Source organism: Miscanthus floridulus, chromosome 5, assembly GCF_019320115.1.
Source record: "Miscanthus floridulus cultivar M001 chromosome 5, ASM1932011v1, whole genome shotgun sequence".
Lineage (NCBI taxonomy): Eukaryota > Viridiplantae > Streptophyta > Magnoliopsida > Poales > Poaceae > Miscanthus > Miscanthus floridulus.
This window is the reverse complement of record NC_089584.1, coordinates 41033719-41047626: the sequence shown is the minus strand read 5'-3', so window position 1 is coordinate 41047626 and position 13908 is coordinate 41033719. Positions and strand designations below refer to the sequence as shown.

Here is a 13908-nt window from a genome sequence, read left to right as displayed (position 1 = left end):
TTAAAACACCTAGTAGGTACCAAAGTGTGTCTAATGTCTTTTAGTTGGCGATTTTTTTTAGAAATAGTACTGTAGCACTTTCGTTGTTATTTGACAATTAGTGTCTAATCATAGTCTAATTAGACTTAAAAGATTCGTCTCGTGAATTTTGTCTAAACTGTGTAATTAGTTTTATTTTTTATTTATATTTAATGCTTTATGCATGCGTTCAAAGATTCGATGTGACGGAAAATCTTGAAAAATTTTGCAAAATTTTGAAAACTAAACAGGCACTAAGTGTAGTACTCCCTTCGTCCCCAAATCAATCATTACTAGAATCCGTGCAAGTCAAACTATCTCTGTACACACCACCTTGCTAGCCAAAGCACGACTCCTGCAATTGTGTGAGCTGTTTTCACATCTCGAACCATGGACCACAACTAGCTACTCCCGTCCGGATTGTAGTACTCTCTCCCAGGACAATTAAACGTTTGGATTTTAAGTACACTAGAACATCAGGCGCCCTACAATGACTAAAAAATAAAAGTTAGTCTACACTTGAGAGACGTACGCTTCATAATAAGATGTGGTAGCACTAAGATATTAAACACATTACATATCTATAGTTCTTGCCATACAGTCACAACCATCAGTCCATCATCGGCCTGTAAAGGCAATACAATGACAATATTTCTTAATACAGAAGTAAAGGCAACACAATGACAATATTTTGAATTGATGGGGTTTCGGGAGGATGAGGGAGCCCATGAAGTAGATCCAAACGGCCATGTAGGTAACTACGGCTATAATCTGGACACATGAAGCTATACTCAGTAACTCAGACCATGTAACAGGAATGGACATATAAAAACACCCCACGATCATAAGGATCTCCTACCACTTACCAAGCTCCTAGACGTGAAGTGATAGTTTTTTTATCCAAGAGTCCTGTACTTGCAACCCAAAGAAAAGCCAATCAAACAACAGACCTGCAAAAGAATGCTAAAGTTCAGAGAGCTTCTCATATTTCGCTACAATGCTCGATGTCTGGTAGAAAAATGTAAAGCATCATCAATCAACCATCAAACTTGTGGCGGGCATTTATGTAAACACATAATTTATGTGCATACATTTTTTTAAACCATAAATACAGCAGGGAAGACCCCCACTGTAAGAATTTTATTAAACAAAAGGAGAAACTCCACAATTATACAAAGCAGGGGGGGGGGGGGGGTCCAAGGTGGGCCAGGAAACTACAACTCAACAAACTGTACAGCAGCAGAAAAAAAGAAGAAGAAGATCAACAGGATCCATGTGCATACATACAGTGAGGGGATACCTTTGGTCTATCAGCTTGCTTAATTTTCTGGTATATTTGGTCCATAAGCTATACTTTTGACAACCTACAGCTATACTTTTTTGACAACCAACATACTCAGTAAGCTACTAACCAAACAATACGTTCATGTAAAATACTATTTGCTGCCCCTGAACAAAATATGTCCATATTCAGTAAGCTACTAATCAATCTCCTGGCACGAAAAAACCGGAAACTATGTGTCATAATTGTAAGAATTCAGATTTATCACAAATCCACAAACACCGGATTCAGTAGCAAGAGTAATCAGATAGCTTGACAATTTTCTTGCGCTCAGCTCATGGAGATCGCTCGAAGCATCGAACACCTGCTGGAGTGGTAATTCCACTCACAAGCGCAGGACATGAGCACATCAATCAAAAAATAGACAAGACATACAAAAAAGAGGGGGGGCACTGACCTCCAGCTACAGATGCAAGCAGTGAGAGAGGGGCTCAGCTTCTGTTTCGACAAGGCAGACCGACCATCCGCAGCACCGCCCAGCCCTTTTTGAGGCCCTTTAATATGTCCATCTCTATTGTAACAAACAAAGAAGAATGATTTCAGTCTGTGGTGGCAACATGGTACACGTTCAACAACAACAACAACATAGCCTTTCAGTCCCAAACAAGTTGGGATAGGCTAGAGTTGAAACCCACCAAGAGCCCCAAGTCACGGTTCAGGCACTTCAATTGCTGTTTTCCAAGTACTCATATTCAAACATAGATCTCTAGGTATATCCTAAGCTTTCAAATATCTTTTTATTGCCCCCCCCCCCCCCCACATGTCAATTTCGGTCTTCCTCTACCTCTCCTCATATTATTAGCTTGACTTAGGACTCCACAATGCACTGGTGCCTCTGGAGGTCTCCTTTGGACATGGCCAAACCACCTCAACCGATGTTGGACAAGCTTTTCTTAGCTCAAATATTACCTAGACAAAGCTATATATGCATATGAAAAAATTATCAGTAGAAGCATCCGACCACTAAAGAGCTAACACCAGCATTCATATTTGGACCAGAGCCATTAGAAAGATGCAGAAGTTCCCCCCAACAGAGTGACTGTAAAAACGCAATGTTCAATGGTAGTCGGTAGTCCAAAGATTAACCCAACATAATGCAATATTCTACAACCAAAGAGCTACTACATGATATGTAATTCAGATAGGTGAAGTTGATCAGAAATATTCTCAACAACTACTCTCCAAGAGTATTCCTTTTGAGAGTGACATGTTCACTCACATTAAATCCCAGCTCTTAGTGGTGTGCAGGTCGAGAACACAATTCCACACCAGTCGCAACCCTAATCAAATCTTGTATACCAAAACACAGCAGTGAAACGTGAGCTCATACACGAAAGCAGAAGGTCTAAGCAAGGACATGAGATCAGTCATATGAGAATCGCTCACCTTGAGCCTCTTCGGGGATGCAAGGAGGACGGTGACGCGCAGAAGGTCTAAGCAAGGACATGAGATCAATCAAATGCGAATCTATCACCTTGAGCCTCTTCAGGGATGCAAGGAGGACGGTGACGCGCAGAAGATCTAAGCAAGGACATGAGATCAATCAAATGCGAATCTCTCACCTTGAGCCTCTTCAGGGATGCAAGGAGGACGGTGACGCGGACGTGTGCCAAAGCTTCCACAACTTTCTCCACCAGATCTCGCACGCTGCCGGATCTGCGCCGCCGGATCCAGCACGGCTCCAAATACTCACTCGCGCTGCAAAGTCCGCGCGTCTTCCCATGCCCTGGCTACGACAGCACTCGTGCCGGCATAGAGGCGATGCATGGAGGAGAGGGCACGGAGGGGCTATCGCTCCCGCCTCCACCGACCATGGCTGCCGCGGGGACCAGCAAGATCCGGCCGATCCACGCGCTCCGCCGTGCTGCAGAGGCCGTGCGACTTCCATGCTAGAGTGCCGGCGGTGTGGAGGCTACGCGGGGAGGAGAGGGAAGAGAGGGGCGGAGGTGGGGGCGGCGGGGAGAGGAGAGGATGGAGAGAGAGCACGAGGTCGGGGAGGGCTGCTGGTGCGGGGTGGGAGCAGGGGGGTTTCTGGAAAACTGCGATTACTGTTCTCGGCAGTGGAGTTGGACGGCGGGTTGATTCCTTGAAATTCAAAGGGCCTTTAAGCAAAAGCTGTGAGGGCGCGTGTCGCAACGCGGAGAAGCGGATGCTCGAATTCTGTGGGTGAAGCGGGAGCCGAGGGGTTTTTAATCAACGCTCTCACTCTCGTCAGGATAAGATTGTAAAAGAAATCATTGTATATATGCTTTTTTTTTGTAATTTTTAGGGAAGTGGTGCACTAACGTACCTAAGATGTACTCCCTCCGGTTATCTAAAACAATCGTTTCAGACATCGATACGGTTTTTAAAAAACGATTTTGACTGTAACTTTTTGTTATAAAATTTTATAAAATATAGTCAATATATACTTTTATGAAACTACATTTCGAGATGAATCTACTTACATCACTTTTATATTTTCAAACTCAACCCAAAAGAAGTTATTTGTAGTCAAAGTTTAAAATATTTGACTTAAGACAACCTCAAAACGACTTGCTTTAAAGAACCGGAGGGAGTACTTCTTGTGTGGAATGAAGTTTTTGTCATAATGTACTATTATTTACTATAATAGCTTATTTAGTTAAGAACATACGCATAAATAATACATACACATATATATTGTTTCATCATGTTTGGAGTTGCATATTAAGGATGGAGAAAAAGGATTAGAATTTGACTTGAATTTGTGATTAAAGCCGCATGAAATTAACGTGGTGCACCCGCGTGGTTTGCTTAAATTTAAAATCAAGCAAGTTTTATTTTACATACTTGGCGTACAGGTATAAATACTCCCTCTGTCCCAAAAAGAATGCAATTCTAGAATAATATTATATTAAAATATTTCAAATTTAACTAAATTTATATAAAAATACTAGTATTTATCGTACTAAATAGGCACTATTAGATAAGTCATGAAACATATTTTAATAGTATTTTTATTTAAAGTCAAAAGTGTTAAGATTTTTTAATTATATATCTTGTCAAACTTTAGACACTTTAACAAGGATACATTTTGAATTGTATTATGTTTGGGACGGAGATAGTATACTCATGGGCGAACTTGCATTTTGTTTTGTTAACTCTGGTGCAGCATACCCGGTACCGATAACAATTAAGTGTAACAGGTACTTCCTCCATCCCATAAAAAATGTTATTCTCGGCTCCCAATAAGTCAAACGTTTTTAACTTTAACCAAATATATAGAAAAAATATTAATACTTAGAGTACACAATAAGCATCATTAGATAGATCATTGAATATTTTTATTACAAACTTATCTAGAGATAAAAATGTTTCTAACATTTTTATAAACCTAGTTAAAGTTAAGAAAGTTCGACAAGCATGTTTTCCGTAACGACGCTTTATACGGGGCAGATAGAGTATCTATTTTTATTCATTGCATTAAAACACCTAGTAGGTACCAATGTGTCTCTAAGCACAGTACTCCCTCCGTCTCCAAATCAATCATTTCGTAGAATACGTGGAAGTCAAACTATATTAAGTTTGACTAGCTTTATAGAAAAAAATAGCAGCATCAAAGATATAAAATGAGCACATTATGAAATATATTCTATGATGTATCTAATGATGCTAATTTGATGTCATAAATCTTAATGTTTTTTTCTAGAAATTTAGTCAGAGTTTTAAAAAGTTTCACTTAACACAGCTCTAAAAATCTAATTATTGAGAGACAGATGAAGTACCACACAAGAAAGAATCTATTTATTCACGAACAGAGGACCACAAGAAAAGACTTGATGACGCTTGCAATTTGTCACGGATATGCAATATAAAAATAATAAATATAATCCAATGTTGTGGCTCAGGTGCATAAGCTGACGCATTTGGTGCAGAGGTGCTTGTGGTGTTTGTTCTTGACCAAAAGCATCAAAAGATGCCTAGTCACCACCACTTCAACAATACCGGCTTCCTCCGAATTTGTGGCGACAGATGGTTTTTATAACGAATTAAAGGCATGGCATAACTCTAGTATACCGCATAGTAGTGCACTAGTATGTGACACGCTCCAGTCCTATAGAAGTACTGTACAAAGCTATTAGACTTTGACTTGTTAGAAATAAAGAGGAGCACTAGTACATCAAGAAAGATGCCATGCTACTCGGCATGGTCATAGATTAATCAAAGCAGTTCTTGTCTGTTCCTTAAGCTGGCTCATCTAGGCTAGTTGAACCTAGAACAACAAAGGAGATGCATCTTCTTCCTCGTAGAGATCACGGATCAAATCCAGAATAGATTCCCATCCTAAGAAAAATTTCAAAACTATCATCAACAACAGTAAGCAAATTTAAAAGGAAAGGTATTATTTAATGTAAATGGAATCAATAAGGAATTAAATGTGGCAGAACCGCCCGAAATAACACACCCTCGGAGGCGCTCGTCTTCCACCAGACACTAAGCACCCCGAAAGCAAGCTACATCAGGCGGGTTCCGTCGAGCACACCCCAAGGAAGAACTCGAATAATCTACGTTTTTTCCTCCAGGATCCAATAATAAGAACGAGTTTACAGCACTTAGTCTATTTCATACAACCAGGGTTCTTAGAAATATATTATGACAGTACCAAGTTCGGAGTGCGGAATTTAAATAGTGGAATTACAATAAACGTCTATCGATAATATACAAGGATCCGTCTGTGCCCACCAGAAGAATCCTTCACACAACAGCTACTCCTCAAGCTGCACCTGCAACAGGGGTAAAATAACCCTGAGTACACAATGTACTCGCAAGACTTACCCGACTAGTGGGAATAACTTCCCGACTCCAAAGAATATGATAAACTTTATGGTTTGATGGGTTTCCTTTTTGCGGAAAGCAATACTAGTAGTGAATCCTTAAGTATGTTTCTTATTAGCAGTCATGATTAATTCATTATCTAACCATTCTAGGTAAGCACATATTCTACTTCCAAGCAAGAGTTGAGCAAACAGATTTATTTCACCATCTTTCATCTTCCAGTTCTTACTACGGTGCTAGATTGTAGACAAGTTATACCGGATTATCCGGTGATTCATGAATCAATGTGCCCAGCTAGGTACCCCGAAACACACGCCCCGCTTGTACCCCAGGCACAAGTAGGACCAACCCATCACTCTCCTGTCAAGGGGTCCAGGTTCTCGTCCAAACTTGGACTCCAAGCCCCCACACCTGAGTCCCGGACTCAGTGTGGTGCTTAGACCTCCACCATCCCCGCCTACAATCAGTCGGCCCGGAAAGAGCCGGAACCCACGACAAGAGAGCAACGAGCCTTTCCTGCTCCCATAAACAAGTATGTGCTTAGGATAATAAGTCTATGACCTGACTAGAATCCAATGCAACGGTCGGTCCTTAACCGACACAGACAGAAAAAATAGTGTAACCAAGCTATGCCCGTTGGCTACGGGACACAACCCCTTACACCCACCAATACCCGTATCATATCCCTGCCCGGTCTCCATTTTTCTTTCACCATTTTATCATAAGAGTGATAATAATAATCATCTATTGTGAGTAACGACAGGTTACTTACGCTATCGAAAATCCTAAGCATAGCAGCTACTGGACCTATGCTAGTAGGACTCATAGGTAGGTATATCTATGCATGTAGTTCCCATAAAATGCCTGTAACATAAATGCACATTACATATATATATCCAGTGATCATTTAAAATAAGGGTTATGCATCGGGGCTTGCCTTGGGCAGTTGTGGTGTCAGCAAAGTCAGCAACTGTTGGCTCCGGGGCTCCCTCCTAGACGAGGATCTCCTCCTCGTACTCCTCGATTATCTCCTTGTACGCCGGCTCGCCCGCGGTCACGTACTCTACCAACTCGTTATCTATATGCATGAAACGATGATGCAACACTTAGTAATACTACAACAACAACTCTTAAAATAAGAATACATCTATCAAGCTACTAAGCTAACTCTAATGACTAAGACGCTAAGTTACCTATTGTTCCCACTCAATAGGTATGAAACCTTTCACGTATTATCTTAGCAACTAAAGGCATCCTTATTCTTATTACCGATTTAATATATATACTAAAACAAGGAGTATTAGCTACCATATTTCTCAACCTATTCTAAGGCTATAAAAATTACAGTGGGCACATAATAATCTAATGAACCTGCTATAAAAATTTCATGGCTAAAGCTATTACCAATTTGTCATAAAAATATCTACAATTATTAATCTAAATAATATTAAACACTTTTAAATGATTTAATAGACCTTAGTGTCGGGTACCTTAGAACGGGGTACCCCAAGCAAACATCAAATGGGTCGCTAAAGTCCCATCTAAAAAATAAAGCTAGAAGGTAAGCCGTGGGCCCCTCACCCGCCACGACCGAGCCCGCTGGGTCCTCCTCCTCCTCGCCTAGAGCCTCGAGCAGGAGGTCTCGGCATCCTAACGCAAACTCCGCTTCGCGCGAGGCTCTCCAGGGAAGGCCTCGGCAGGGAACGCCGTCTCTGCCTCACCCGAGGCTCTCCACGGAAGGCCTCGGCAGGGGGTGCATTCTCCGTATCGCGCAAGGCCTCTCGCGCAAGGCCTCGGCAAGGAGCCCAATCTCCGTCTCGCGCGAGGCCTCATTCTCCGTGTCGCTCGAGGCCGGTTTGTCCGTGGCCCGTCACCCCCCGCCTCGGCCGACCCTCCCGACAGCGCGTCATGTCTCATTAATGCTTCAACCACTCCCGTAATCTCAGCCAGACGATGGCTCGATGCCACAGAATGGCCGACAGGACCTGAGGTCGCATCAACGCCATACCGGCTGGGACAGGGCATGGTGGGGATTACCGGCCACTATGTTCTGACGCTGTGCCCACGATCAGCGCCCATACTACACTGTGCCCCACGATCCCCGCCTCGAAAACAACATCACGCGGACAACTTGGCCCGGATCATCACCGCCTCCAAGACCGACGCATCAGATCAGCCGCCCACTCGAGGCCTTGGCACTGTACACCAAGGTCTCAGCTATCTTGGGGTTCGTGCCCGCCGAGACCCCCCACGGCGGTGCGGCCTCGGCGCCGATCGAGCCTCGGCCTTGCACACAGTCCGTCCACAATGGTCTGCACGTCCGCCGCCGCACCCACTCTGAGGCTGTCCCGGGGCTCCCACGACGCACAGGATCAGATGGGATGGCCACGCCGCCCCAGTGCTCCAAGGACGGACCACTCCGACGACCACGCCACCACAGGAACAGTCCACAGGGCTCGGACATGCCGCCCCTGTTGGCATGACACATAGTTAATACATGTACCGTCCTTGTCCTCCCTTCAACTATAAAAGGAGAGGACTTGGGCCACTTAGAAGGGGAGGAACAGAGGAGAACACCTTGTAACACACACACACGCGCACATCCCAGCCGCCTGAGGGCAACGTCTCAGATGGCCCACACGACACCTTGCCGAGACCTAGGACTAGCTCCCTCTCTCCCTTAGCTTGTAACCCCCTACTACGAGCACTTCGGTGCAAGGAATACAAGTTTGATCTCTCAGACTGGACGTAGGGCATCGATTGCCTGAACCAGTATAATCTTGTGTCTCTTTGCATCACCATCCGGAATTGGGAGCACGCAGAACAAATTCACTAGTCGAGTTGAGGACCCCCCGGTCTGAAACACCGACAGTTGGCGCGCCAGGTAGGGGCCTCTGCGTGTCAGTTTCATCATCCCAGCAGGTTCCGGATGGCTGACCCCGTACGACCATTGCGTCTCGGCACCGTGGTTTGGTTCGGGAGCCTAGAGTTCATGTCTCTAGGGCATGAGTACGACATGGTACTCCTCACTCCTCGAGCCCCACCGTCCGACGATGAAGTTACGCACCGGCAGCCCAGGCGCAGGCGGCGCCCGGGCGGCCGCTCTCGCCGCGCTCGCCAGGCACGACGCGAGCAAGGCCACCCCGACGCTACGCGAATCCGGGGCGGCACGCCACTCCCCGCCGATATCCTACGACCAGCTGTTGGCACAGGGTCCCTGGCTGGGGACCTGTCTAGCCTGAGCTTGGACAAAGGAAAATCACCGGTAGGCACGCGGCGATGCCCAGTCGTCAAGCTCCGCTCCACCACTCCCTGAAGAACCGACCCCGGTGGAGCAGAATCCTGGCGACGGCACCATCCCCATACCCCTTTGGGTTGAGAAATGCCACCGTCCTCTTACGCCTACGCTTACACTGCCGCTCACGAGGATCCCTCGGAACGCCGCCAGCGCTTCGCTCTTCGACCTGAGCACCCACGCCGACTCCTCGGATGAGGACGAGGCATGGCCCGGAGTGGATTTCTCCGGACTCCACGACCCTGGGGCTTTGCGCCAGTTCTTGGCCGCAAGCGACTACTGCTTCGGACTACTCCGACTCCGACGACGAAGGCTACCTACGACCCCACTCACGAGTGTTTTCACGTCGGGCTCGGGATGCCGAGGGCGGGCGAAGAGGACGAGGGGGCAGGTAGCCGTTCCCCGCTTCGCCCAGGTGCGGGCGCCGCCACACCTCCACGCGCCGTCCTGCCGGCCGCACGAAATGAGAACGTCGCTCTTGCACGACCTCAGCGCCCAGACCTAGAACAGCTTCGTGAGCTCCAGGCCAAGGTCGAACAAGACCAACTCCTTCTGCAGCAGCTTCGAGACTCTCTCGAACAGGAACAGCGAGGTCGCGGCGAAGGCGGAGGAGCCCGACGGAGGGCCCGCGATGTGCATCACCGCATCCATGACGACGAAGGGAGTGAGCAACCCCCAGTCTTCAATCGCGCTAGCCAGAACGTCGTGGCTGCGGCAATGCTGGTCCGCGCAATGCCCGAGCCTTCTACCACGGAGGGGCGGCGGGTCCGCGGCGAGCTCCGGGATCTCCTAGAGACCAGCCGCGGTTCAGCAGGCCGAGAGTTCTGCCTCCCGACGGTACAGGGGGCGCCTCGAACCTACCCACGGCACCGCCTCGGCAGGACAGGGAAGCCCCGGCTCAGTCCCGAGCCCGACCGAGCGCCGATAGCCCACAGGGTCCCCGTGCTTCTGGACCGCCTCGGCAATCGACGCGAGGTACAGGGAGACCATGAGGTGGTCAGCAGGCGATGACGCCACGACAACGAGGGGCCCGCTCAGGGCTACCACCCACACCGAGGTGGTCGCTACAACAGTGGGGAGGACCGCAGTCCTTCCCCTGAACTGCTAGGCCCTCGGGTCTTCAGTAGGGCCATCCGCGCTGCTCTTTTCCCCGCCCGGTTTCGGCAACCAGCCAATCTCGCAAAGTACAGCGGCGAGACCAACCCTAAACTCTGGCTTGTCAATTACCACCTGGCCTGCCAGCTAGGTGGCATGGACGATGACCAGCTCATCATCCGCAACCTCCCTTTGCTCTTGTCGGACTCAGCGCGAGCCTGGCTCGAGCATCTTCCTCCCTCACAAATCCACGGCTGGCGCGACTTGGTGAGGATCTTCGTCGGGAACTTCCAGGGCACATACGTGCGCCCTGGGAACTCCTGGGATCTTAAGAGCTATCGCTAGAAGCCAGACGAGTCTCTCCAAGACTTCATCCGGCGCTTCTCCAAACAGTGCACCGAGTTGCCCAGCGTCGGCGACTCGGAGATCGTCCAGGCTTTCCTCTCCGGCACCACTTGTCGGGACTTGGTCCGAGAGTTAGGTCGCAATGTGCCGCGCTCTGCTGCCACGCTCCTCGACATCGCCACCAGCTTCACCTCGGGTGAAGAGGCTGTCGGAGCCATCTTCCCCGACACCGACACCAAGGGTAAGCGAAGGGACGAGGCCCCCGAGGCCTCAGCCTCCCACCTCCCCAAGAGAAAGAAAAAGGGGCGCCCAGGGGAAGCAGGAGGTCCTGGAGGCTGATCTGGTCGCGGCCGCAGAGCGCAAGAACCCCCGAGGCTTCAAAGGCCCTAGGCCTTTCGACGACATGCTCAAGAAACCTTGCCCTTACCACCAAAGCCCGGTCAAGCATGCCCTCGAGGATTGCTCCATGCTGCGGCATTACTACGCCAGGCTCGGGGCTCCCCAACGACGACGCCAAGCAGAAGGGCGCTGGCTGCCGGGACTGAAGACAAGGACGACGGGTTCCCCGAGGTACGCAACGCCTTCATGATCTTCGGTGGGCCCTCGGCATGCCTTACGGCGCGGCAGCGCAAGAGGGAACACCGAGAAGTCTTCTCGGTCAAGGTGGCCACCCCCCAGTACCTCAACTAGTCTCGAGAGGCGATCACCTTCGATCGAGATGACCACCCTGACCATGTTCCGAATCTCGGGCAGTACCCACTAGTTGTCGACCCGATCATCGGCAACACCCGACTCTCCAAGGTGTTGATGGACGGAGGCAGCGGCCTCAACATCCTCTATGCCAACACCCTGGAGCTCTTGGAGATTGACCGGTCGAGGCTCCGAGGCGACGTCACACCCTTCCATGGCATCGTGCCAGGAAAGCGCACGTGACCCCTCGGGCGCATCGACCTTCCTGTCTGCTTCGGCACCCCCTCCAACTACCGCAAGGAAGTCCTTACCTTCGAGGTAGTCGGGTTCGGGGGAGCCTACCACGCCATTCTAGGGCGGCCATGCTACGCCAAGTTCATGGCAGTCCCCAACTATACCTACCTCAAGCTCAAGATGCCAGGCCCCAGCGGTATCATCACAATTGAGTCCACGTACGAACATGCATACGACTGCGACAGTCGAGTGCATCGAGTACGCCGAGGCCCTGGCGGAGGCCGAGACCCTCATCACCCACCTCGACCAACTCAGTGGCTGAGGCACCTGACTCCAAGCGTCGCGCGGGGGCGTTCGAGCCCGCCGAGGCCATCAAACTCATCCCGGTCGACCCCGCCTGCCCCGACGACCGAGCGCTGAGGATCAGCGCCACCCTCGACATCAAATAGGAAGCCGTGCTCGTCGACTTTCTCCGTGCGAACGCCGACATATTCGCATGGAGTCCCTCGGACATGCCGGGCATACCTAAGGGAGGTCGCCGAGCACGCCCTAGACATCCGGGCCAGATCTAGACCGGCGAGGCAACTGCCTGCGCCTGCTTCGACGAGGAAAAGCAGTAGGGCCATCGGTGAGGAGATACAGAAACTCTTGGCGGCCGGGTTCATCAAGGAAGTGTCCCACCCAGAGTGGTTGGCTAACCCCGTGTTAGTCAAGAAGAAAAATGGGAAATGGAGGATGTGTGTAGACTACACCGGTTTGAACAAAGCCTGTCCGAAAGGTCCCCTTTCCCATTACCTCGAATCGATCAAATCGTTGATTCCACTGCAGGGTGCGAGACCCTGTCTTTCCTTGATGCGTATTCTGGTTACCATCAAATCAAGATGAAAGAGTCCGACCAGCTCACGACTTCTTTCATCACACCATTCGGCATGTACTGCTACGTGACGATGCCCTTCGGCCTCAGAAACGCAGGTGCCACGTACCAGCGGTGCATGACCCAGGTCTTTGGCGACAACATTGGGCGGACCGTCGAGGCCTACGTAGACGACATCGTGGTCAAGACCAGAAAGGCCGAGGGTCTCGTCGACGACTTGAGGATAACCTTCAAATGCCTTAGAGAGAAGGGCATCAAGCTCAATCCCGAGAAGTGTGTGTTCGGGGTCCCCCGAGGCATGCTCTTGGGATTCATAGTCTCGGAACGCGGCATTGAAGCCAACCCAGAGAAGGTCTCGGCCATAACCTAGCATGGGACCAATCAGAGACCTCAAGGGAGTACAGAGGGTCATGGGATGCCTTGCGGCCCTGAGCCGATTCATCTCGCGCCTCGGCGAAAAAGGTTTGCCTCTATACCGACTCTTGAGAAAATCCGAGCGTTTTTCCTGGACCCCCGAGGCCAAAGAAGCCCTCGACAGACTCAAGAGGCTGCTCACAAATCCTCCCGTCCTGGTACCCCCGGCCATGGACGAGGCCCTCTTACTCTACGTCGCCGCAACGACCCAAGTGGTCAGCGCTGCCGTAGTGGTAGAGAGGCAGGAAGAGGGGCATACTCTGCCCACCCAACGACCTATTTATTTCATCAGCGAGGTGCTCTCCGAGACCAAAGCACGCTACCCCCACATCCAGAAGCTGGTCTACGCCGTGGTCCTGGCCCGGCGCAAGCTGCGTCACTACTTCGAGTCGCACCCAGTGACTGTGGTATCATCTTTCCCCCTGGGCGAGATAGTTCATAACCGGGAGGCCTCGGGCAGGATAGCCAAGTGGGCTGTCGAGCTTATGGGGGAAACCTTGACCTTTGCGCCTCGAAAAGCGATCAAGTCTCAGGTCTTGGCCGATTTCGTGGCTGAATGGACAGATACCCAACTGCCACCTGCTCTAATTCAGACGGAGTGCTGGACCCTGTACTTCGACGGATCCCTGATGAAGACCGGGGCAGGCGCGGGTCTGCTCTTCATTTCGCCCCTCGGAGTACACATGCGCTACATGGTGCGGCTCCACTTCGCCGCCTCCAACAACGTGGCCGAATACGAGGCCCTCCTCAACGGCTTACAAGTCGCCATCGAACTTGGGGCACGGCGCCTCGACGTCCGAGGCG

General features: G+C 49.8%; 1 long non-coding RNA gene and 1 pseudogene across 10 annotated transcripts; one reads left to right on the top strand and one right to left on the bottom strand.

The window, feature by feature from the left end:
• Positions 1 to 301: 301 nt before the first annotated feature.
• LOC136452057 (uncharacterized) lies at positions 302 to 3358 on the bottom strand. 10 transcript variants are annotated; one of them, XR_010758733.1, is made up of 7 exons: positions 2923 to 3358; positions 2747 to 2793; positions 2580 to 2650; positions 1996 to 2279; positions 1758 to 1871; positions 885 to 1664; positions 557 to 789 (listed from the first exon to the last, which is right to left on the bottom strand). It is a non-coding gene; the product is annotated as an uncharacterized lncRNA (long non-coding RNA). The 10 variants fall into 10 exon arrangements; XR_010758725.1 differs by lacking the exon at positions 1996 to 2279 and adding an exon at positions 302 to 512 and having other exon boundaries at positions 596 to 789; positions 2747 to 3358; XR_010758726.1 differs by lacking the exon at positions 1996 to 2279 and adding an exon at positions 302 to 503 and having other exon boundaries at positions 596 to 789; positions 2747 to 3358.
• An 8341-nt stretch (positions 3359 to 11699) lies between these two features.
• Positions 11700 to 12265, top strand: LOC136455638 (uncharacterized; annotated as a pseudogene).
• The last annotated feature ends 1643 nt before the right edge of the window (positions 12266 to 13908 follow it).